Below are 22,632 nucleotides of genomic sequence, written 5' to 3'. Positions count from 1 at the left end.
GGAGTCTGTTGTGTACCCCAGTGAATTTGTATTAAAGCCGTGTCTGTCAAGGGCTGCACATTCCCTGTGCTGATGCATTCCCTTTCCCTGTCTCCTTCAGGAGTGGATATATTCTGTGTGCAGGGTTTCTCTGCTCAAGGAGACAATTAGGTACGAAGCAGTTATTGCTCTGAAAGCAGGGGACATCTCCCCATTACCTGGCCAGTGGGTGATGCCACCACCCGAGTGGAGCTCACCACGACCCCCAGCACTGTCCCTGACACTGCCCGGGCCTGGCAGTCCTGCGGGCAGTGTTTGCTGTGCCAGGTGATCCATGCAGCCTCCTGGGCTGTGGAATTCCACTGCAGGGGATCCCATGGAATGCTTTGGTCGTGGATATTGACCCTGTGATGTTGTCATGCTTTGCTGATTCAGTCCATCTGTTTCCTCTCTCTCTACTGTATCATGCAAAAAGGATAACGAACATAAATATTTATAATTAGGTATTTTTGCAGGGGTTTGTGTCCAAGATACAACATGCTGAGACATTAAACAGCACAAGTGTTGCCAGAATCCTACCAGCTTGGCAAATCTGACAGCCAGCTGAAGGCAGGGACAGTATTTATGATAAAATCAGGGCACGTACTAAACGCTAAAGCATCACCAGTTGTTCTCAGCTCGGAGAGTTCACTTGCAATCAACATGAATAGGAAAAACCTTTCCCAAATGATGCTTTGTTTCCTTGTGGATTTGTTCCTGTTTTTGCCTCCTTACACAGTCAGCAGTCACAATCCAGATGGAGGGGTCTGAAACAGCCTTCCTGTTCCTGAGCTTGTGAGGAGGAGCCCCTTCACCCCTGGCTGGCACAGCCTGCCAGGCCCGGGAGCTGCTGAGAGCCGGGATGGCTGCAGGAATGGTTTGGGATCATTTGCTGGGCATTCCTGCCCTTTGTGCTGCCCAGGGACCTGGGATGTCTGCAGGAATGGTTTGGGGTTCATTTGCTGGGCATTCCTGCCCTTGATGCTGTGCAGAGGAGCCTGGGATGTCTGCAGGAATGGTTTGGGATCGTTTCCTGGGCATTCCTGCCCTTGGTGCTGCCCAGAGGGGGCAGTCCCATGGCAGCTCTCCTCACGGGGAGTTTCTGCTGCCCGGGCCTCTGCAGAGAGCCGAGGGGAAATGGAGAGGGACTCACTGCAGCTTCATTCCCTCCATCCATGTGAATTGCCTCTTTGGAGCAGTGGCTGAAAAGGATTGCACATCATCTTTATCTATTAACTTAAAATGGTTTAAATTAATCTGTAGTACCGGGCATTGGAATAGAAGTGAGTATGGAGTGGCTTGAGTATTTTCTTTTTGAGTGGTAGATTGTGTTTTTAGAGTCCCTGTGCTGCTTGTGAGTGCAATGACAGCTCTAGCTGTGATCTCTGTGCCACCTGTTGCCTTAGCTACCATTTCATGTGCAATATGCTGATGTTGGAGATAAAATGTTTACCGTGGCACCTATAAAACACCTCAGTGAACCTCACAAGCCACAGGAACACCAGATTTATATCCAGCTGTGGCAGTGAATCTCTGCCATCTCCAGCTGTGCCAGAGCTCTTGGAGTGCAGCTCCACAGCAAAGGCAAATGGCAAGGAGAGCCCTTTGTGCTGCTTGCAAAGCTTGCAGAATTTTAGGACAGAAGTACTAACACCTGCATGCAGCTAAAATTTAAAAATGCATGTCACTGTTGATATGTTATTATATCCATACAGCCCTGGCAATGTTTCCTGGTTTGGTGTTCCCTATAGAGAGGTGCCCACGATTTGGTGGACATTAAAGGAGGAGAAATCCATCCTGCCTGAATCCACAGAGTTCCCAGTCTCTTGTTCTTCTAGCCAGAAAAAAGGACATTTTGGAAGGGGTTTTACACAACCACATCTCCTTATGCAGAGACTTTAGATAATCTTTCAGTGCAGCCATTCCGTGCTGGGAAGTGTTGGCTGATTTTCTTCAGGGCTATTTTCTCTATTTCAAAAAACTTGATAATATGCAAAGAAAAATTTTGCTGCTGTGTGTGGTTCTCAAAACAAGGAAGGATTGTGGTGTTCCTTCAACATTCCTTCTGGAGGCTTTGCAGGGCTCAGTTCTCATTCTCTTCTCCTACATCCTATTTCTGGCTAATCCCATCTGCAAAGACAGATTGGTTGGTACACTCAGGTTAGGAGAAAATTCAATCTTCTGCATCCAGAGCAAGCTTCTGACCCATCTCTAGTATCTCTGTGTAGACAATGTGCCACAAGTTGAAGTCTCATTTAGTGTTCCCTTACCTGCCTTCAATGGGAGGGTATTCACTCTTCTCATTAAGTCCATTTTCAAGCACATAATGTGTGTTTTCTTTCAGGATAGTTCTTACTCATCTCACTTGTTGCTACTCATGGCAGAGCTATTTCAGAAACTTTCAAATGTCCTAAGAAGTCCTTTTGTGGTGATAATCACTGTCAAGGTGTTCTGGTTGTGCTGCTCAGCCTGTGCCCTCACCAGGCTGTTTCTGCTTTGCACAGAAGTTTAAGTGCTTTGCTCCTTGTTATTTGTGGCTTCCCCTATACAAATATTTTGTGTTTGCTTTCTTTCTGCCAACTTTGTCACCCACAAATGTGTTCACACTTGAAGTCACTAGAAGCAGAGGAGGGAAAAAACCAACCCCACAAACAAAACCCCAGAAGACCTGGACAGTGCTGTCTCCCTGAGTAACTCCAAAGAGCTCTGCTCCTTTTCCCAGGTCCTTCATTCTTCCATGGCTTCCACAGGCTGTTCCTCAGCCTGTGCTCCCAGCCTGTCTTCACTGCAGAGCTGCAGCGTGGCTCTTGGGCAGGTAAATTAAAGCAGCAGTGGCAGTGGAAAAGAAATGAGAATGTTAAGGACAAGGACAGAAGTGCCAGCTGTGCAGCCAGAACTCTGAAGAGAATCCCAGTGTGCTTTTACACAGCTCCTGTGGCATTAAAGGTGGCAGGAGGTCACTCACAGAAAATTTACAATAAATCAGATTTGAAATTTGTTGGAAATAATCTTCTTGTCTGTCTCTCATAGAAAATGTTGCTGCCCTGACCAGCTGTCATGAAGAGAAGGGAGTGAAGAGAATTTGTCAGAAGTTGGAAGCTTTGAAATTTTCAGCAGGATTTATTACCAGTGGCTGCAGGAGGTTTTGCCAAGCCAGCCATTGACATGAAAATGGATTCAGTGCCTCAGACTTAAGTGGTAACTCATTTTTTGTCATCTTCTTATTTCCAATACAGTACTGTAGGATAATTTGGATTACAGATGATATTGTTTTACTACTACCAGAATTTAAATAGAGAAACCTTATAAGAGCCAAACGTGTGATTTTTGTGAACTTCATTCATTAGCAAAAAGTTGGAATTTTAGTATCTGGTGCTTTATTCAGTATTTGAATTTTCTTCCTGTGGGTTCATCGCATCTCTTCATTATTGAAAAACAAAAAGATTTTGCTGTTTCTCCATTACTGTCTTCCCACTTAATGCCCAGCAAATTGCAGTTTGGAACAGGTTGTAGAAGCAGCTCTGTCCATCTTTTGTGTTATATTTTAGGTACTTTGTGTGACTCCTGAAATCTGTGGAAAGACACACTTCTGTGGCACACTAGGAATTGTGTTCTTTTCTGCTGACATTCAGTATTTCCTCAAAAATACTTCTTCCATTTTCTTCTTTTCTTTACTCTTATTTGCTTATCTTTTTCTGTGCCATTCGTAGGTGGGTTTTAAACATCTGAAATACTTCTGTGCCTAAGGTCAGTTTATTAGTCAGGAATACAAAACTCTTTTTAACTTTTTAAAGTTAAATTGGGAGCAGAAAGACCCCCAGCTCTGTCTTGTTATCCCACTTTGGGCTCTGTGCCTTTGGAACAACATAGAACTGACCACTAAAAACAGAAGCTTTAAGGAGGGTAGAGGGGAATTGCCACAACTTTAATACCACACCAAGATGATGTTTCCATGTCTTTTGAGGCAAGAGAGTGAAAGGAGGTGTTTGTGCTCTCCTCAAAGCCTCGCTAAGCTCCAGCACAATAGAATCTGCCTTAGTATGAAAACTGTAATGTAACTGCATAAATCAAAAATGACATCTCACCAAGTTTCTTTCATTTGTTGCAAGTAAAACAAAGGAAATCTGTTATGTGCTGTGGTTTTGTTTGAAATGCTTCTTTCTTATTCTACGCTCTGTTTTTTAGAGGGAGAGTGAACAGATCTGACAGTAGTTGTAAGTAACTGATGGTAGAAAAATCAGACCTGTGTTTCTGAACTTCACAAATGTACCTGTTCTTATTTACCAGTCAGGTGAGGTATTCACTCCACCCCTGTATCACGGGCTGTGTTAGAACCTCAATGGGAGAACAGCCCCAGACAGATTCTGCCCTAATTCCTGTGAGGTTGAGGGTGGCATTTCAGGAAATGGTCAGCAGTAATGTAGCAGTTCTGAAACCCACACTGAGGCTCCTGCATCTCTTGTTAGAGCAGTCAGACCAGCACTGAGGACTCTCCAACCACGAGCTGAGAGCTCAGCCAGTGCATCAGGTGCTCAGGAGGCTGCCAGGTTCTTCCCTCACTGAGTTCCCATCTTTAGCAGTTGTTTCTGTGCTGTGTCAGTGTCTCCTGCTGCATTGGCAGGAAGGGACAGCTTGCACATTCCATCTGTCTGCAGCAGTGACAAATGAAGCTCAGAAAAAACTTTAAAGAAAAATGTTTTTCTTCTTTCAAGTTTTGAGATTCACTGTGCTCTCGTTAATGCCTTTTCTCTGTTGTTCCCTGTAGACCTGCAGTCCTTTCTCTTAGAAGGTGTGCACAGAGCCTTAGATCTGCTTCACTCACGTGCCTAATGACAACAAGAAAAAGACAGCTCTCGTGTCTGTTTTACAAAAGTTTTGGAGCTAGAGCACTTCAGTGGGATGTTTGGTTTCTGTAGGGCACTTTAGAGCCAGAAACATGAGCAGCACAAGCTACAGAGCAGTGCTAGTCACAAACTCCTGCCCATTCCTACTGCAGAAAATGCACCACCTTGGTTTGTCTGTGTGCAGGAGGTCAGGAGAGGATACAAACAGGTTGTAAGCACCATCATTTTAAAGGAAACATTTCTAGGAAGCTGGAAAGGTGTTATATCTGTTCCCTTGTGCATCCCTGCCTGGTAGAGCATTGTTCATGCATCCAGCCTTTGACGAAACAGCACCGACTGTAAATCTGCCTGGGACAAGGACTTCTGCTGAGGAAATAGGTTCCCATAATTGTTTCTAGATTGGAATTACTATTCTTTAGCTGATAAAAGTGACAATCAGAGCCCAGGAACAGGGTGAACAATGCTGTGAGACAGATTCCTCTGCTGGCACAGGAAGGTGTTAATCAGCTGAACACAAGGAGGTTTTTACAGCTGAGGGAAGTGCTGGGTGAGCTGGGTGGGATGGGGCCTGGGAAGAGCCAGGGGTGGCTGCTCTGGGCAGATGGATCTCCTTCCTGCTGGAGATGCTCGGGAGTGGCCTAGGTGGGAACTGATTAGTGCACATATTTCTGTGTCTGGGAACAGCTGGAGGATGTTGCCTGGGAGGTGCTCTTGGCTCGGGGATTTTTAATGGGAGGGTTTTCTCTCAGCTTGAGAACACATTTTTTCCGCTTGACTCACTGACTGAAATCTGAATGAGTGATAAAATTTCTAAAAGTAATGTTGAATTGGTTGGAATAATAAAAAATGCATTTATCATCAGGAAGGAAGAGCAAAATAGGGGAAAGATTCAATGAGGAGGAAGTCACCACCTTCCCAGCAACAATGGGAGGCTGTGGGCAGCTCACACACCTCACAGCAAGCTGCCATCACAGAGGAGTCCTCTGAACACCCTCCCAGGCTCCTGTCCCACACACAGGACCCACGCACGTTCCGTGGGATGCTTTCCACTGACAGGACTGCACCAGGAATGTGTCTGCAGGGGTTCCCTCACTGTAGGGAGCACGAGCCCGTGTGTGCATGGGAGGACACTGCCCACTGACTCCTGCAGAACCCGTGCTTTTCCAGGAACAACACCAACCCTTGTTGCTTCTCTTTGGCTTGGCACGTAGAGCAAGGAAGGAGCAAAAAGTGCTGGCACTGAAGAGGAGCCTGTTGTGATCCGTGTGAGCTGCAGATAAAGCAAGGCATCTGCGAGGCAGGCACGGGCTACTGGCTTAGATGGACTTTTAGGTTAGGATAATAACCATAATAACATTCTTTTAATGATTTCTGTAGTGCATTTCCTTTGTGCATTCCTGACCAGTGTTGCAGACTCCAAGTGCTGGATCAATTTCTGTGTGCTTGCACTGGGCACTGGTGCTGGGTGTGCTCCCCGAGCAGAGCAGCCCAGCTGCTTCCCTCTCAGGGTGAACCAGGGAACAGACTGGGGAACATTCCAACTGCAAGATGCAAAATTAAGGATATTTATCTCAAAAGAAGCTGAGGATACTGAAGTCATGATGTGTTTGAGTTGGTGGCTAAGGAAGAAAGACTTTTCTTCCCGAGACATGGCTTGTTCATCTGTCAGGTTCAGCCAGGCTTTTCCAGCTGAGGTTTTAATGGCTGAAGGCTGATTCAAAATGGAAACATTGACAGACTAAGGAACAATAGCTTAATAATATTTATTCCATGTCCCTGTATTCACTTCTTTCCAGAGGGCAGTTCAGATTTTTCACGCTTGCAGTAATCTCTGTTTTCACTTAGACTTATCTCTGAAACGTGCCCACCACAGGTGTGTTAAAAATTCTGTCCTTGTCAGTTCAGCTGATGGAAGGCAGCTGATGCTGTGTCTGCTGAATTCATGCTGCTGTGATGGCTGGAAGTCTCAAATAAACAGGACAAATCAGAAAAGTCATCTCGTAAGTGTGTGGGGCTCCTGCTCTTCATTTTGGCCGTGCTCCTGTAAGTCCCATCCAAGCAGCTCTGCTGCTGGGGCCCTGCAGCTCCTTTTGTGATGGGATGGCAGATTGCTTAGTGCAGGAGGAGGGGGCTTTCAGTGGGTGGGAGGTGGGAGGCCTTGCTTATGGTGAGCTCTCCTCTTTTTGTTTGCTCAATGCTTGTAACAAATTCACTTTCCCTGAATTTCTGTCGTGTGAAACTTGTGTATTTTGCTCTGTCATTTCTTTTATCAGCTGCTCAGTTGGTGATTATTACATTGTATTTTTCATGCTGGGTCCTTTCATTTTTCTGTAGTCTGTTATTATGTGATGTGGCCTTGGCAAGAAACACATTCCCATTCTTCCAAACAAAACAAAAAACCACCAAAAATCCCCAAAAAACACCAACCCTGCATACAGTTCAGATCCTGATCCTGCTAATTAAGAAAACTATGAACTTCTGGGTGAAAAAGATAATTAACACATTTGAACCTGCTGCTAGCAATAATCATTTCCATGGAATGCAGGTAGTGCCACTGTCCCCAGGCTCTGGGCAGTGTTGGATTCCCTTGGGTGCTACAGCACCCACCTCATCCAGGGAGTTGCTGCAGCCACAGTTCTTACACCCCCTTTAACACAGAATAATTGGAGTTTTGGAGGCTTCTCAGAATCAAAAGGTTTCTTCAGTTTATCTGGAGTGCAGCTCTTCCTCTCAGACATCCATTTCCCTGGAGCTGGACCAGATGAGCTCCAGAGGCCCCTTTGGCACTGATGATTCTGTGATTCTGTAACTGTCCCCAGGATAAGTGTGAAAATGCACTCACAACCAGCTGCTGGTGCTGCACAGTCTTTCTTCCTCTGTTCTTCCAAAGAGGAGTTCTTTCAGCCCAATCATCACTATCTTAAATATGAACATTAGCATATCTATATTTTAAGCAGAAATACTTCACAGGCAAATAGGCAGGGCTGTAAAGAGACTTCAAAATATTTCCCAAAATACCTGCCTTGCTTTCTTTGTCAGCCTTGTCTTATATATCATTCTCTATATGAGTTAACCTACTTTTTCTGCTAAGCTTTTATTTTTGTTCTGTTGCTTTCCATTTCTGGTGATATAAATTCTGTGTATTCTCTTGGGGAAAACTGCAGGTTACACTTTAACTTGCACTGTGGTGGCAGCGCTTTGTGATTTACATTACAGTGGCATTCCAAAGATATTTCACAAAATTCAGAGTTTTCGTGCTGAAGGATTATGGTAGGCCATGTGCAAACATAACTGGGATTGTTTATTTTTCCATTGCTAGATAAGAAGGTGCGAGGACAAATAAAATACAAAATGAGAGGAATCCCTAATCCGGATTCTTTAGATTCCTGCCTCCCCACCCAGATTTTTGAGAGCATTGCAGGCTGCTGAGCTCCATGTTGGTTATCTGCTGCATAGCCCTGCCCAAGATCTCACAATTACTGATTAATTCTCTTTTACTGTGCCTTTACTGTGCTGTATTGCTGTTCTTATGAACATCTTTACCAGGTTAAAATACTTCAGATTTTTCAGTGATTTCTTGAATTAGTAAGTAGGAATAAAAGTACCACTTGATAACAAGTAGTGACACCTTGTTTTCTCCTATCAGTGCAGCTGTAAACCACTCAGAGGGATTGAATCTATCTAGAAATCCCTGTTTTCAGGGAAAGCACTGCTGAAAATGGAGCTAAGACAACTTTCTCTTGTTGGTACTGACTTCCTCTTCCAGTTTTTTTGCTGGAAGCACAGTTTTAGTCCCTCACAATCTGAACATGTATTGTTCTGTGCAAGAGGAGAAGTGCACCAGCACTTCTGACTTAGAGACATTTCAGACTTCTTGAGCACTCTCCCAGCTGTCCCCTCCTGTAACAGTTTCAGATATAAGCACTGGCAGTCCAGGCAGGATATCTGATTTTCAGCATAGAACTCTTTGCTTTCAGCATCCATATAAAGCTTACCAAGGAGGATACACACACTCACCAATTTAAAGATGCCATACAATGAGAAATAAACAGGTATTACTCCAGTCATGCCCACTGGAACAGTTTGGGGCGTATTTTATTGCATGAGGGTTGTGGTTTCAGTGTATTTAGGTTTAAGGCTTTAAGTAAGTGAATTTGCAGGTATTAAACGGATCAAAATTTATGAGTTTGCTGTGTTAATGTAAAAGATATTTCTTCTGCAGCTAAAGAAAGATGGCACCAAGATCATTGAAAGAAAAATAGTCCTTGCCTGACTATGACTGTGTTACTGATTTTCAAGAGTTTAGCTGATAATATCCATTAAGCTTGATGTTGGTGATGGATACAAAAATTAGCCTTGAATATCTGAGTGGTAGTGAAATACTTGAGCCTTGCATCAGTCAGTATTCAGTTAATTATCTAAGTATCAGTGCAAAGAGAGCAGGCTCCAGCTGGCTGTAATTAGGGCTGGATTGTTCCATGCCTTCAAGACAATTTTTACATTCATGGGATCTGCAGCTTTCTGTTGTCCTCATTTCCTGCAACATAAAAGCACTTGTGTGTCAAAGAATGAAAGGGGGCAGAGAGGGAGAGAGACTGTGCGGATAAATCTCATTAGCATCCCTGACAGTCTGGCTGAGAAATAGGCATTGCAAGATCTAAATAAATTTTTGAAAAAATAAAAAGGGAAAACAACCCCCAGGAGCCACAGACAGAAAGTGTTATTTCAGTTGACTGCAAGACAAGGTGGATCTTTAGAAAGCACAGTGGGTTCTATAAAAGATGAAATCTGCTCGGTAAATTTTGGTCTTAATGAGAGACCCCCAGCCTGTGCAGGAAGGAAGTTGGATGGCAAATCAGAGTGTGTGTGACAGAGCAGTCGATGAGGAGCCGTGGGATGCAGCACTGCCAGTGCCATAGATCACAGCCTGTTGGTGAAATCCACCCTCTGGGCTTTGCCCCTGCCCTGCTGAGTTACCGGCACGACAGGGCTGGCACTGCCTCCCAGGGATGTCCTGGCTGGGGAGACACTCCTCAGCTCCCTTCAGCTCATCATGGCCTGTGCAGCCTCTTGTTACTAGCCTCTATTTCACTCATGAGCAACACTGGCAAGTTTTCAAATGATTCCTCTATTTGGGGAAGAAAGAGCCTTTAGCGTAGTTTGCCTGTGAAGCTGCCTGTTGGTATTTCAGGGGACCCAGTGTGGAAGGCCTGTGCCTGTAACTGGCGGGGCTGGAAAAGGGCAGTGGGTGTGAGCCAGGAGCTCCAGGACAGGATCTGTTCAGGCCGTGGTGCTGCTCAGACCTGCTGCTCTTCATCTGCTGAAGCCTCCCTGACACTTCTGGCGAGCAGAGGCAGGCACAGCTCCAGCAGCCTCCCTGCTGCTCGTGGCCTCACAGCCTCGCTCCTCTGGCTCAGTGTTGGTGCTCACTGCTGATCCCCAGCTCCCTGGCCTGACAGAAATCGACCCTTCCTCTCCACCCACAGGTGGATTTGCTGCAGTTTGGAAGCTGGGGCTATCCAAAGGTGACAGGAGATGTGGTGAGGGTACATGAAGGTGGGCATGGCCACCTAATTCTAGCTTACAAATGTCTTTAAAGCATGAGGGCCTAAAGGAAGTTAACAAAACCAGTAGTTGATAGGGAAAGGTGTACAGGTTAAATTCCTCTGTATTTAATGGAAATTAAATCTTGTCATGAGCAGTAATAGTTGCATGTGTATTTCTGTTCAGGTTGCCTCTATTCAGACAGGCATCCCCAGCAGTGGCTGTGCAGATAACCTCAACTGCATTTAGCAAATGCTTTTGCCATGTGGTCACAGAGCTGTGGGTACTGAGCTGTGTCTGAGCCATCACGCCCTCGTCCTGCAGTGCCCAGCACTGGATGAACACAGACCATCTGTGTGTCAGGGCACTTCGGTGGGGCAAGGCTGAAGGGTGGAATATGCACCCAAGAAAATAATCTTATTTTGTGTGCTGAAATAAACTTCGTAAATTTTCTTTTGTGCACTTGATTATTAGTAATTAATGTTTTGCTACTTAGACAAGACTGCTTTACTTACTGACCTGCTTCTGTGAAAGTTTATATTCTCTGAGTATAGAATTTAGAATTGCAGATTCTGTTTATAGACTGAAGCAAAGTCTCTCAATCCTCAGTATCTCGCTCATTTCCTTGAAACTTTCCTATGGCAGCTATGCAAAACCAGCTGGACAGATAAGAGACTGATAGGAGTGTGTATGTACAGAGCTGCTTCAGCTCTGCCCATACGGCAGAGTCACTTAGCCGTGGTTTGCTGCTGGTTACTCAGCCAGTGCCACAAGCTATGCCTCATTTTGTTATTGCACAAGTTATTGCAAGTTGTGAAGTTATTCAGCTGTGAGCAAGGGCAGTTGGTGAACTGTTCTCCCCTGTTACAGAGCTGGAGAATTGTTCAGGTTGAAAAAGACCCTTATGACCATTGTGTCCAACCACTGACCCAGCACTGCCAGCTCCACCACTGGCTGTTTAATCCCCCTAGGGTTGGTGACTCTCCCACTGCCCTGGGCAGCCTCTGCCAGGGCTGGACAACCCTTTTAGAGAAAAATTTTCCCTAATACCCAACCTTAACCCTCCCTGCACTCCATGTCTGTCTTGTTTGAGGGGCCCAAGTCTGACCGCAGGATCTGAGGTGTGTCCTCAGCAGTGCCCAGCACAGAGTGATTATCACTGCCCTGGTCCTGCTGCCACAGCCTCGCTGGTGCAGCCCAGGTGCCATCGCCCTTCCTGCCCCCCTGGGCACACCTGGGCTCCTGTTCAGCTCCTGCCCAGGCCCTTTTCTGCTGGGGAGCTTTCCAGTCCCTCTGCCCCAGCCTGCAGCACTGCAGGGAGTTGTGATGGCAGCACAGCTGTGCAGTGGCTCTAAGGTTAAACAAATGAGCAATGGGACTGTGACAGGTTCCCCTGTGTTTGCAGGACACACAGCCACAGTATCCATTTTGTATGTTGATATTTCAGTGGTTTCCAGAAAATCTAAAGATACGTTTTCCAGGAAATTAAGAGAATTCAGTTATGATGGCAAAATGTTAAAGGTACAACTTGCAACAAAATCCAGGAGCTCTTCAGAAGCTCCTCCACTCTGTTTTGTGGTTCATGGGCTGGTTCATCCCAGGGACCCTGCATTCCCAACTGCCTCATCCCGTGCAGAAGTTTAAGCCTGTCTATGTTGCAACTTCAGCATAGGGGATAATGGTTCCTAATTGTTGAGTAGCACATTGAGTGCAGTAAGTGCTGACCTCTCTGTGCAGCACTGTGCCACAGAAGGAATGGCTTTCGTGTTGAAACCCAATTGGAGTAGCTGTAGTGCTTCATGCATCATTTTAATGGCACTCTCAAAAAGCCTGGTATCTCGGTATGTCATTATCTCAGACTCTGCAGTTGTTGTTTCTTATTTAAATGTCCTATCTCACTTGAGATTTAATGTAATTAGAACCAGCCTGTGGAAAAATCTTTTTCTATTATGTCTTAGCTATTGTTCCAGTCAAGATGGTAAAGCAAATCAAACAGGATATAATGAAAATGATAAAACCATTTGCAAGAGGCAGTTTTCCTGAGGGAAGCAAAAGGCAGCACCACTTTTCATTTTGCTTTGTAATTCTAAACATGGCATGGGCCTGGAGTGACTCAATGGAGAGTTGTCCAATACACCTGAGAGCAGAGGCAGGTACAGCTGGCAGGAATCTGCCTTGGCTGATCCAGCAGGGAACCAGAAGCACCAGAGCAATAAACTTCTTCCATTGCTACTGCTGCTGTCCCAGCCTGTTCAGCCAGCACTGGTCTGCTTGCCAGCCAAGGTGTGTGTGAAGGAGCTGGGCCTGCAGTAATAAACATCTTCAATTGTCATTTTTGCCTTGAGCTTACAGTGTCCTGGATGGGAAGGTACATCCAGAGTGTGGTGTCTGCAAAGGCTCTGGTACCCACAGCCTCAGTGTAACACGTGTGTCCAGCAAGAACTGCTGTTCCCATTTGGAAGGACAGGGAAAAGTGTCCAAGGCTTCCTTGGTGTGGCTTGGAGGCCACATCACAGCAAGGCAGGAGCCCTTACTGCTGGCTCTGCTGGGTGATTTCTGAGCAGTTCAGGTGTTATTACTGCTCCACATCTCTTTGCTTTTCTGTTAGGGGTATAATTTGGGGTCAGAGCTGTTTTGTAATGTCCATTCTCTGTTGTGCTGTCAGCACGTGTTACAGGAGTCTGTAGTGATTCTCAGCAGTGTTGATAACCTTTAGGTGTGAGAGGCTCTGCATGCCGTGGGCACAGCTGGGCGGGCAGTGCTTGCCCAGGGCACTGCCAGGGCTCTCAGCCTTGCTGGTTTGGGTGCCAGCAGCTGTGAGGGGATGGATCCAGGCTCGGAGCCTCTCCAGCCCTGCTGGGCTGCTGCCCTGGTGCTGGGTTTACCTGGGACAAAGGGATCTGGAGTGCACAGTGCAACCAGATCAGGCTTGTTTTTCAAAAGCCAGCGATGTAAAAATTCAAAGGATCAAAATGCAAGTAATTCAAATGATCAGAGAAATCATTAGGTTAATACCTGCAAACCATTGTATAACTTCAGATGTAATGAAAAAAGAAAATCTACCTGAAAAAAATTCTCTTTGTTTTGTAGTTCTGGATTTGGTGCTGACTAATTTATAGATCACCTGTGCACAAGTTTGCCTCTTCTGTTACCTTGATCTCTTTTGAATTGAAGAAACAGTAGTTCCTTCCTCTCTCCTTCTCCCTGTTCCTTTCTTGTGAAGAAATGATTAAATACTCAGAGTACAAATGCTGCACATGAATATTTATAAGAACTTTTATAACATTTAGCGAGGCAATGCTTCATGACTGTCTCTTTCTGAATGCACATAAGAAAGTACCGTGATTTCTTCAGAGCTGCACTGAGTCCTTATTTGCTACTGGGTTGGCAGGAACTGGGGGCTCCTCAGGGCTGCAGTCATTGATGATGACAAAACACAAAGATCATTGGGGTGTTTCCTGCTTTTGTGTTAAAGCACTTGGCTTGTGTTTAGTATCTCATAAGAACACGTTTTTCATGCATCATTTACATTTAAGTTGCAGAAATCTTGTTACTGGCATTGGATAAATAATCTGATTCCTGTGTTGATACTTTGGTCTCAGAAGAAATAGAGTTAAATGTCTTCTGCTTGGAATACTGACACTGTGGGACAATTGAGTGGCCCTGGAGCACACTCTGCACAGCACTTGGAGGGCCCTCCTGTTAATGCAGAAGTGTTTTAGCCTCCACTTCTCTGCATATTGTCTCTCTGGAGCAGGGCATCCTGTGCATACCTAATTGCCTGTGAATGCCTCAGAGTGTTGTCACACACCCACTTCTAAAAAGCAAATGGAAACTAGTAGCTCTTAATAGCAGATTTATCCCCTTGACATCCCGAAAGAATTTGGATCAGATTAAGCACAAGAGGAGAAAGAAGAAAGGCTTTAGGAATAAGCAAAGGGGAGAGGGGGGGTTAGAGTTGTGATTTGTTAAAGCTGAAGATAATTTTAGAACTGGGTTTGGAAGTTCCTTGCTTATAATCCTATTATAACCTCTCCCCTTCTCCCTTATAAAATTATTGCCATGAATTGCATGTTCTCATGTCCACAAGGTTACTGTGTGAATGGAAGACCTGCAGTGCTCTTTAAAAGCTGGAGTGCATCATGTGGACTGAAGTTACCTTGGCACACCGTGTGTGGGTCTGTGCCATGTGGTGGTGCTGGGGTTGCTGTGGGGGAGCTGGGGGTGTTCAGCCTGGAGAAAAGGAGACTCAGAGGTGACCTTGTCACTCTCTACAACTCCCTGAAAGGTGCCTGTGTCAGGTGGGGTTGGCCTCTCTCCCCAGGCAGGGATCTGACAGAATGACAGGACAGGGTCTTAGGGTGTGAAAAGAGAAATATAGGTTGGATATTAGGAAAATGTTTTTCATGGAAAAGGTGATAAAGTACTGGAAAGTTTTGCCCAGGGAGGTGGTGGAGTTGCCATCCCTGGATGTGTTTAAAAAAGACTGGATGTGGCACTTGGTGCCGTGGTTCAGTTGAGCTGTTAGGGCTGGGTTGGACTCAATGTTCTTCAGGTCTCTTCCAACCCAGTGATTCTGTGGAATGTCCCCAGTGCTGGGGCTGGTCCAGACCCTCTCGAGGGCAGAGTGGGAATCACCCCCAAAGCCAGGCCTGTGGGCAGAGCCCTGTGATCTCCCGTGGATCTCTCCAGCAGGGTCTGGCTGTGTGGTCCACGTCCTCCCCAGTAGCTTCTGACAGGTGCTTTCTGTGGGATGGGCTTTAAATGATCCCGAGTTTACCATCTTCCACTGGACAAGCTGGCTAAGTTAATTCTTCCTGGGATTCTTTAATAGTGTAATATTTCTCTTTTGTAATCATATTTTCTCAGTTTTAAGTCCCCTTTTATCTGGTCACACTTAAGCTTGCTGCCTGTGATGTGTATGTCTTCTGTAGATCTCAATCTGAAGATCTCAGAACATCCAAATGGATCTAATACATGTGATTTCTTCCCTTCTGTGTCTTTATAAATATGTCTTTTGTGTGTTTATAAATATGTCTAGTTTATACTTCTCTGCTACAGCAGCATGCAAACAATAGAGGTGTATTTTAAAGAAGGCACCATTTATGTGACTTTAACTCCTGAACTTATACTGTACTTAATTTGCAGGTAGTGATTTTGATCTCCTTCCCAGATGTTTTTGGCACAGTAATTATTAGAATTATTTTCATAATTAGAAAAGGACAATTGAAGGAGACTATCAACAAACAGTTTAGGTTACATTTCAATTATAGCTGTACACTTGTGGCATTACATATCACTAGACATTACCATAATAATATTGAAAGACAATAATGCTCTCAGTTGTGCTTTGCTTGTGCCAAACTTTTGAACCTGATGTGTGACCTCTGAGCATGTCAGAATCAGAACTTGGCTACCTCTGTAAGAAAAGTATAAACTCACCTGAGAACTCTTGTGTTTAGCAGCAGGCATAATGCAGGATCTTGGGAAAATGCTCCCATGTTTGCATCTACGAGGAAACAAAGGTATTGACAACATTGGTGTGGAGCAGCTCATCAAATCCACCCAAACAGATTTAAAAACCTGTAGTCCTTGGATAATAATATCTACAAGAGTTTTCAAATCACATTTTTCATAGGGAAGATTGAAATTGAACTTCAAAAAAAAATTAGTATGACAGCTCTTCCTAATTTATTTCTTTGCACTGAATTTTTAGTAGAGATGAAGCGTGCACCAGGGAGTGCATAGCATAGCAAGTGGTAAAATTCCAGGGACCTTTAGAGACTTTCATTTGTCTCTGGTTCCTGGCATAATGAAGGTTTGTGGAGATTTGAGGCAGAATTTATTTTATTACTTCTACAGAGCCTCAAACTGAAATCTTCCATCATACCCTATGAGACAAACACCTTGAGTAGGGAACTTGCTGCTATCTTGGTATCTTAGAGCAACCAGCGACTGCAGACACCCCTCTGCTGCCAAGGAGGCAGGGCTGAGGGATCTGCTGTTCCTCCTTCAGCTCAGGCAGTAATGATGTGCTGCCTTACTCCAGCAGGCAGCCATCTCATTATCTCTGGGAAGTCTCCTCTGCCCTTTTCCTTTCCAGTTCTTTCTCCCAAGTTTAGCAAGTAATTAAAAGGGTACAGTGGCTGAGGAGTGAAAACGGAATTTCTCCAAATGCTGTTCCTTGTAAAATGTAATGCATCGCCCACACATCCCAGGGCAGTGATTGAAGATCTCGTCACATTTGTCTTACTTGAGATTTAAGCAAAATCATCTGCTGAGCATTTCAGTCTATCCATGTGCATTACAATCCATCCACTCTCCCTGAAAAGAAAAATGGGAAAATAAGACATGGTTAATGTACCGGTCTTTATGTGGAGAGAACAGATTTAACATAGGACATTAGAGATGGAGGCTCCAGTCTATCTCCTGACTACACAAAGCTAATTAGCATTACGAGCCCATCCTTTTGTTAAGGATTATCTCAGCCTGTAGAGCTGTGGGCTGGAGCAGTGCAGGGAGTGGGGGCTGCCTGGCGTGTGGCTGGGGCTGCTCTGGCACTGTGTCCTGGCAGGGCAGGGCAGGGGCTGCTCCTGGACCACCCAAACCTGACTTTGACACAGCCACATTGCACAGAAGCTGTGCAGAGCTGCTCCTTACAACCACTGGCTCTCCCCTTTTCTCTTTACACTTCCTCCAGTACCATATGGAAGTAAGGAAATTACTTTGCTCTCCAAAGAAAGAAAGGAGAAAGAAGTATTTTTATGTAGCAAAAATGTTTGTATGAACATGTCTTTTGCAGACCTGCACAGCACAGAGCAGATCTGCTTCAGTTTCTCAGCTCTGCTGTGTGAAGCAGCCAAGAGGCCAATCCTGCACCTGTACCCAGGCAGCTGATAAATCTCCTATTATTGAACTTCATCATTTTTGATTGGTTTTTTTACATACAGCATTCTGGCATCCAAACAAGTCTTCTGCCTTTATTGAGTTTGACATACTGCAATTTCTCTCAAAATTAAGGCTTTGGGATCTCTGTTCACATACTAGGTTTCAACAAAAGGCTTTATAAAACAGCTGACTTTAAAAGCTGAGTGATTGTCAGATGAGAAATGATTTGTACTTGAAACAGTCATAGAAGGTGAAGTTAGTAGTGACTCATTTTCTGGTTATGCCAAAAAATACTTCTGCAAATCATTGAAACCCAAAAAATTTAGCATTTAATCTTTATTCAGATTACTGAGACTGGTTTTTCTGTCAAATAACTGCTGGATACTATTGCAAACAAACAGCTTGCTTTTTAAAACAGCTTTAAAATAAAACACAAATTCCTTGTTTTTGAAAAACCATGTTTCCTGTCTGCCTTGTGCCTCTGTATATCGTCTTTGCAGGTGCTGGATAGTGAGGTATAAATAGATAACTTGGTTAACAAGTATGCAAAAGGCTAAAGTAACTTTGTAATCATGTATGTTTTAATTTCATTTTTCTGTGTTGTTACCAAGAAACCAAAATGGTGAGAATGCAGTGGATATTCTGTGGATTAGGCCTGGCTGTAGGTGACACGTGTGGAACTGGTTGTAGGCTGAGACTGAGCAGGATGCTCTGTATTAATCTTTGTCCTAAAATTAGTCAGGCTTTTTTATAAGCAGTCTGAAAGAAAATGGAAATAGGGAGAGCAGGAGATTTGAAATACATGAGATATAGCACTGGCTATACTGGAAAAAAAAGATGGTGGAAATGCATTTTATTTATTATGTACAGCTGTAAACTGGGTATAACAGATTTTAGGCCAGGCATGCCTGATTGCACTGAGTGAAGCTGCTCAAAAGCTTGTGGAAGTCATGAGCACATCACTGTGCTGAGTTCTGGCTCACAGTCTGGGCTGCACAGGACAGTGCCCGGCCTCCAGGTGTGGAAGGATCTGTTTCAGGAGGGGAGGAGTTTGTTCTGTCGTGTTTGTCCCCGGTGTGAAACTCCAGAAACACTGCGTTGTCTTAGGGGAGCAACAGCCCAAGGGTGCTGCTATTCACAAATGTCACTGGTGGTTAAAGGCTTGGGCTTCCATAGAAGGCTAGAGAGCTCTGTTTATTCCTATTTTTATTTGAAAATAGCAAAGTAGAGGCAGAAGTGCTTCTGAAGTATGGGGGCAAAAGCGATGAGTAAGGCATCCTGATGGCTGTCACAGTTACCAAGGCAACCCCTTGGCCTCCGGTTGGGATCCCGTCCCTGTTTATGTAACCATCACAGAACATATGCCACCACCACTGACTGAGCCAAGGTGAGCCCAGAGCCCTGAGATCTGCCTTTCCTCCTCTCTGTCTGTACAAATCTCAGGGTTAAGCAGTGCAGAGAGCGGGGAGTCTCCTCTGAGACCATGCTGGGACACCTGGCATGACCTTCCCCTGCGTGTGCAAAGCAATGGTGAGGCAGCAGCCAGGCAGCCTGAGCTGTACTCCTGAGCAGTTTCCTCGTGCAGTGAAGATGGTGATGTCTCCTGAGCAGGCCATAGAGACCCAGCCCAGGAGCTCAGCACGGAGCAGTGGGCACAGTTTTGCTGCTGCTGTGCAGCCTGAGGCTGCTGCTGTGGCTGTTGTCTCGCACTGGTTCTTGTTATAAACAAGTTACTTCCAAATACCACAGTGTTGCACATGGCAAGAATAAGCCTCCCTCAAGACCCTCCCAGAGCAGGTAATAGCAGCCGTTCCCGTTTCACTCGGAATGGCAGTGACAGAAGGTAATTGCCCTGGGCTTGGTGTGGTTCCTGGTGTGGGCTCGTAGCAGCCCTGTTTGCTAATAAAGTATTCTGTCATAAAAACCTCGTTTGAAAGCCAAGGAATTCAGATGAGTGTGGTTCTTTTACCTTCAGACCCCTGTGGACTGGTATTGAGTCATCTCAGCAGTACAAGAGTAGAAAATTCACGTTGTGTTTTCTCCGGCTACAAAAAGCTTTGCATTCTCAGGATTCTGTCAAGCACAAGTAGCAAAATTTATATTTGGCAATCAGCTCCTTTAGGAAAACATTTCTGTCGGTAAAGAAGAACTAAAGAAAGAGAATTGAATGTTGGTGGTGATTTTCTTTCTCTTTCCTTTGCTAGAGCTCATTTGCTGTGCTTCAGCTTTGTTGCTTCCTGCTGTGTCCTGATCCAGGAGTGAGCGCTGGCTGGGCTGCTAGCTCGGCGTTCCCAGGTATGATCAGCAGCCTCTTATCAGCGGGGCGTGGGCCAGCCTGGCTGGGCAGGGCTGGCAGCAGCAGCCCCGGGGCTCTGGGATGAGCCACCCCTGGGTTTTCAGGGGCTGGATGCAGCTGGCTGCTCCTGCTGCCCCAGAGCAGGCGGGCAGTGAGGGCAGGGCGTTCCTGCCTGCATCAGCCTGCTCGGGAGCAGCAAGCGATCCCTGCTTCCCCTTTGCTCCTCTCACAGCACTGGCTAAAAATTGTAGTGGTTTACACACTTGATAAGTTTAAATATCTGTCTGTGAAAATGCAGGGTATTTCTTCTCTCATGGAGTAAATTGAGCAAATTCCCCAGCTGCAAAAAACAGTCATTGACTGTAAAGATAAAAACTAACACTGGATTTCTGTTGCATTTTCTTTCTGATTCTGTCCTTGATTATATTTAATGATGCCCTCCCTGCACAGTTTTCCATGTGTGGATTATTTTAAAGTATGGAATCAGATTTTGGGAACTAAAATAAATTACTGGGGTTTTGTTGGGGTTTTTCTCCTGCCCTACCTCTTGTCTCTTTTGGCAGCCTCAAAAGCTGATTACTGACTGAGATGCCCTGGGTTTGGCTGTTAATCCTTTTCTGTCCCCATGAAGGAAAGGGCTGCACACAGAGCCCCACAATGTGCCTGGAACACTGGGGTGTTGTGGACTGGCAGGCACAACACTTAATCATCAGAATAAGGAAAAAATCAATTCTTACTATGTATGCTAAAAGCATCCAGTGCCAGTACCTCCTAATTCCTTTTCTGAATTTCATCTGCGCTGGTGCTTTTTATCCTTAATAACATTCTTATCAGTGGTGGCTTGCTATTTTATGGGGATGGATTTTAGGCAAAGCATAAGTAGAATAAGCAAAGAAATTATCTATTGTAAACTTCAACACTAGTAAACATTAATATCTTTAACCTTTTGACTTGGAGCTCATCACTCATTTCATTGCTCTGGCTTACGACTGCAGATTAAAATTTCTTACATTCATCTTGCCTGGTGAAGTAGCTTATTGGGATGAATAAATGACACCCTAATTAGAGGAGTAGCCTGAGTGAGAGTAAGCTGCTGGAACCAGCTTTGATGGTCAAAAAATTACCTGTAGCTAGTTTCTCAAGATTATCAAAGAGGCCCTCAAATTAGAATGTCTGTCTTTGATCATAGATGTGAGGAATGAGGCAACATGAGTGCACCAAGCAGATGGCAGTGGGAGGACATGGTTGCTGTGGAATGGGAAACTGGAGGAGTTTTTACAAAGATTCAGGCCCTTTCCAGGCATTGCTCTACCACATAGTGAATGAGATAGCAGTATAGGGTTTATTTTTATTTATATTTTCCACCATAAACTAGTAATGTATGCGTCTTCAGAAGTTAAATTGAACAGGTTATTTTTAGAGAAAAATCCCTCTTCTGTCATTCCTCTGTAACCTTACCCCGATTTTTCTATCCTGTAGTGACAAGCTTCAACCAGTGCTAATCTTTAGTAATCTCTTTCCACCTGGCTTCCTTACCTTGCTAATTCCCACTGCCTGAGCTGGGCATTCCTGTGGATTTGTCCAGGTCCCTGCAGGACCTGTTGTGTGACACAGTCACACTGAGAGCCTGAGGCCCCAGCTGCCCAATACCAAACATGAACCCACCAAAGGGAGGGACGGAGACAAGGGATGGTCCAGGACTGACTTCCAGGTCTGGGACAAGAGAGACAAAGTGTGGGAGAGGAGAGGAAGGCCTGGCCTTACCAGTGGGAGATGAGGGGGTATCGGTGTTCTTGCACTGTGGGGTTGTTTTGCTGCACCAAACTGAAAGCACTGGAAGCCAAGAGCAGGATGTGGTGAGAGCCTCCAGCAGTGCCTGCCCTTCAGCCTGCCCAGGCCTCTCCAATGTGGTAATGAGCAAATGCTCTTTGCACTGAAATGGTTAATGCTGCTTTTAAGCACTGAAATTGGGAGCTTTGAGTTTACCCCGCCCCATACAACTGTCAGTGGCTCATCCCATGTAGAAATGTCTGCTTGTTCCTCTGAATCCATTGACCCCTTGATCTCAGTGCCAGCTTCTTTCAGGAAGCGTTTTATGTGGAATAATTTTCTTTTTGGAGATGTAAATATGCTGCATTGGGTTTATTGCTTTTTTTTTTGAGATCGACACTAAATGGGAGCACCCAGTCTGTCTTCTTTATGTGACGGATCATTTAATATACTATTATATTATTTTATTTGTCTCAATTCTGAACTAAACTATCCTAATCTTTTTGTTTCACTGAAGGGATGAAAAGCTTTCCATATTAAAATATTTTTGTGGCTGTTTTATGCAGCATTTCTTCCTGAGATGTCATAAATAGAACTGAACACAATACTCAGTAAATCATGTCACTGATTTTCTCACACAGAAAGCATGTAATCTGCTGGTTGCCTGGCGTTTGCTGTGACACCATTTGCATGCCCTGCTATTAGGAACTGGAGAGAACTTCTTAAAAGCTTAAAATAAAATTGTGCCATTTCTCTTTTGCCCATTGGTTCATTATTTGGAAGGAAGAGCAGGTTTCCTTCGCAGCAGTCCTGATAAAGAGCACGTCCCTTCACCCTGTGCTGTGCTGATGCCTGGTTCTGATAAGGGACTGTAATTTTGCATAGTTCAGCCACCTGGTTCCTGAATTTCTCCACAGTTCTTGGCTCTACACAGTCCAGCCCTGCTGTGCTGCTGCTTGTCATTTATCGGTTATTTTTAATACCTCATTTTTTTCTAATGGCTCATAGTGGTTTATTTTTAAACTTAATCCTGCCAAGTCTTTATTTAATAACTCCTAAGGCTCCTGGTGGGGCTGAGACCCCTGGAGGGTGTCCACTGTAGCCTCAGTCTTGTGGCTGATCTCAGCATGGCTCTGAGCCAGCCCCTCCCTCCTGACTCACCTGCCCTGACACCTCCATGGGGTTACTTGTTAGTCACTTCTTCCTCATCCTTTCTAATGCTATTTTGTATTTTGATACCCACAAGTTATTTGCTAAAATGAAATGGGGGTT

The 22,632-nt window shown here is 44.9% G+C and overlaps 1 protein-coding gene across 3 annotated transcripts in view; it reads left to right on the top strand.

Moving 5' to 3' along the window:
• The window catches only part of PEAK1 (pseudopodium enriched atypical kinase 1), a 109,102-nt gene that overhangs the window by 44,687 nt on the left and 41,783 nt on the right, over window positions 1–22,632 (top strand). For 2 of the 3 annotated variants that reach the window (XM_063413044.1, XM_063413042.1), the window contains exons 2-3: window positions 3,049–3,216; window positions 19,499–19,589. The gene's annotated coding sequence lies outside the window, so the exon portion shown is untranslated. The remainder of the gene's footprint in view (window positions 1–3,048; window positions 3,217–19,498; window positions 19,590–22,632) is intronic. The other variant, XM_063413043.1, reaches the window with a different exon arrangement.

This window comes from Prinia subflava, chromosome 15 (genome assembly GCF_021018805.1).
Source record: "Prinia subflava isolate CZ2003 ecotype Zambia chromosome 15, Cam_Psub_1.2, whole genome shotgun sequence".
NCBI lineage: Eukaryota > Metazoa > Chordata > Aves > Passeriformes > Cisticolidae > Prinia > Prinia subflava.
Note: the sequence above shows the minus strand (reverse complement) of the source record. Positions and strands in the feature narration are given on the sequence as shown.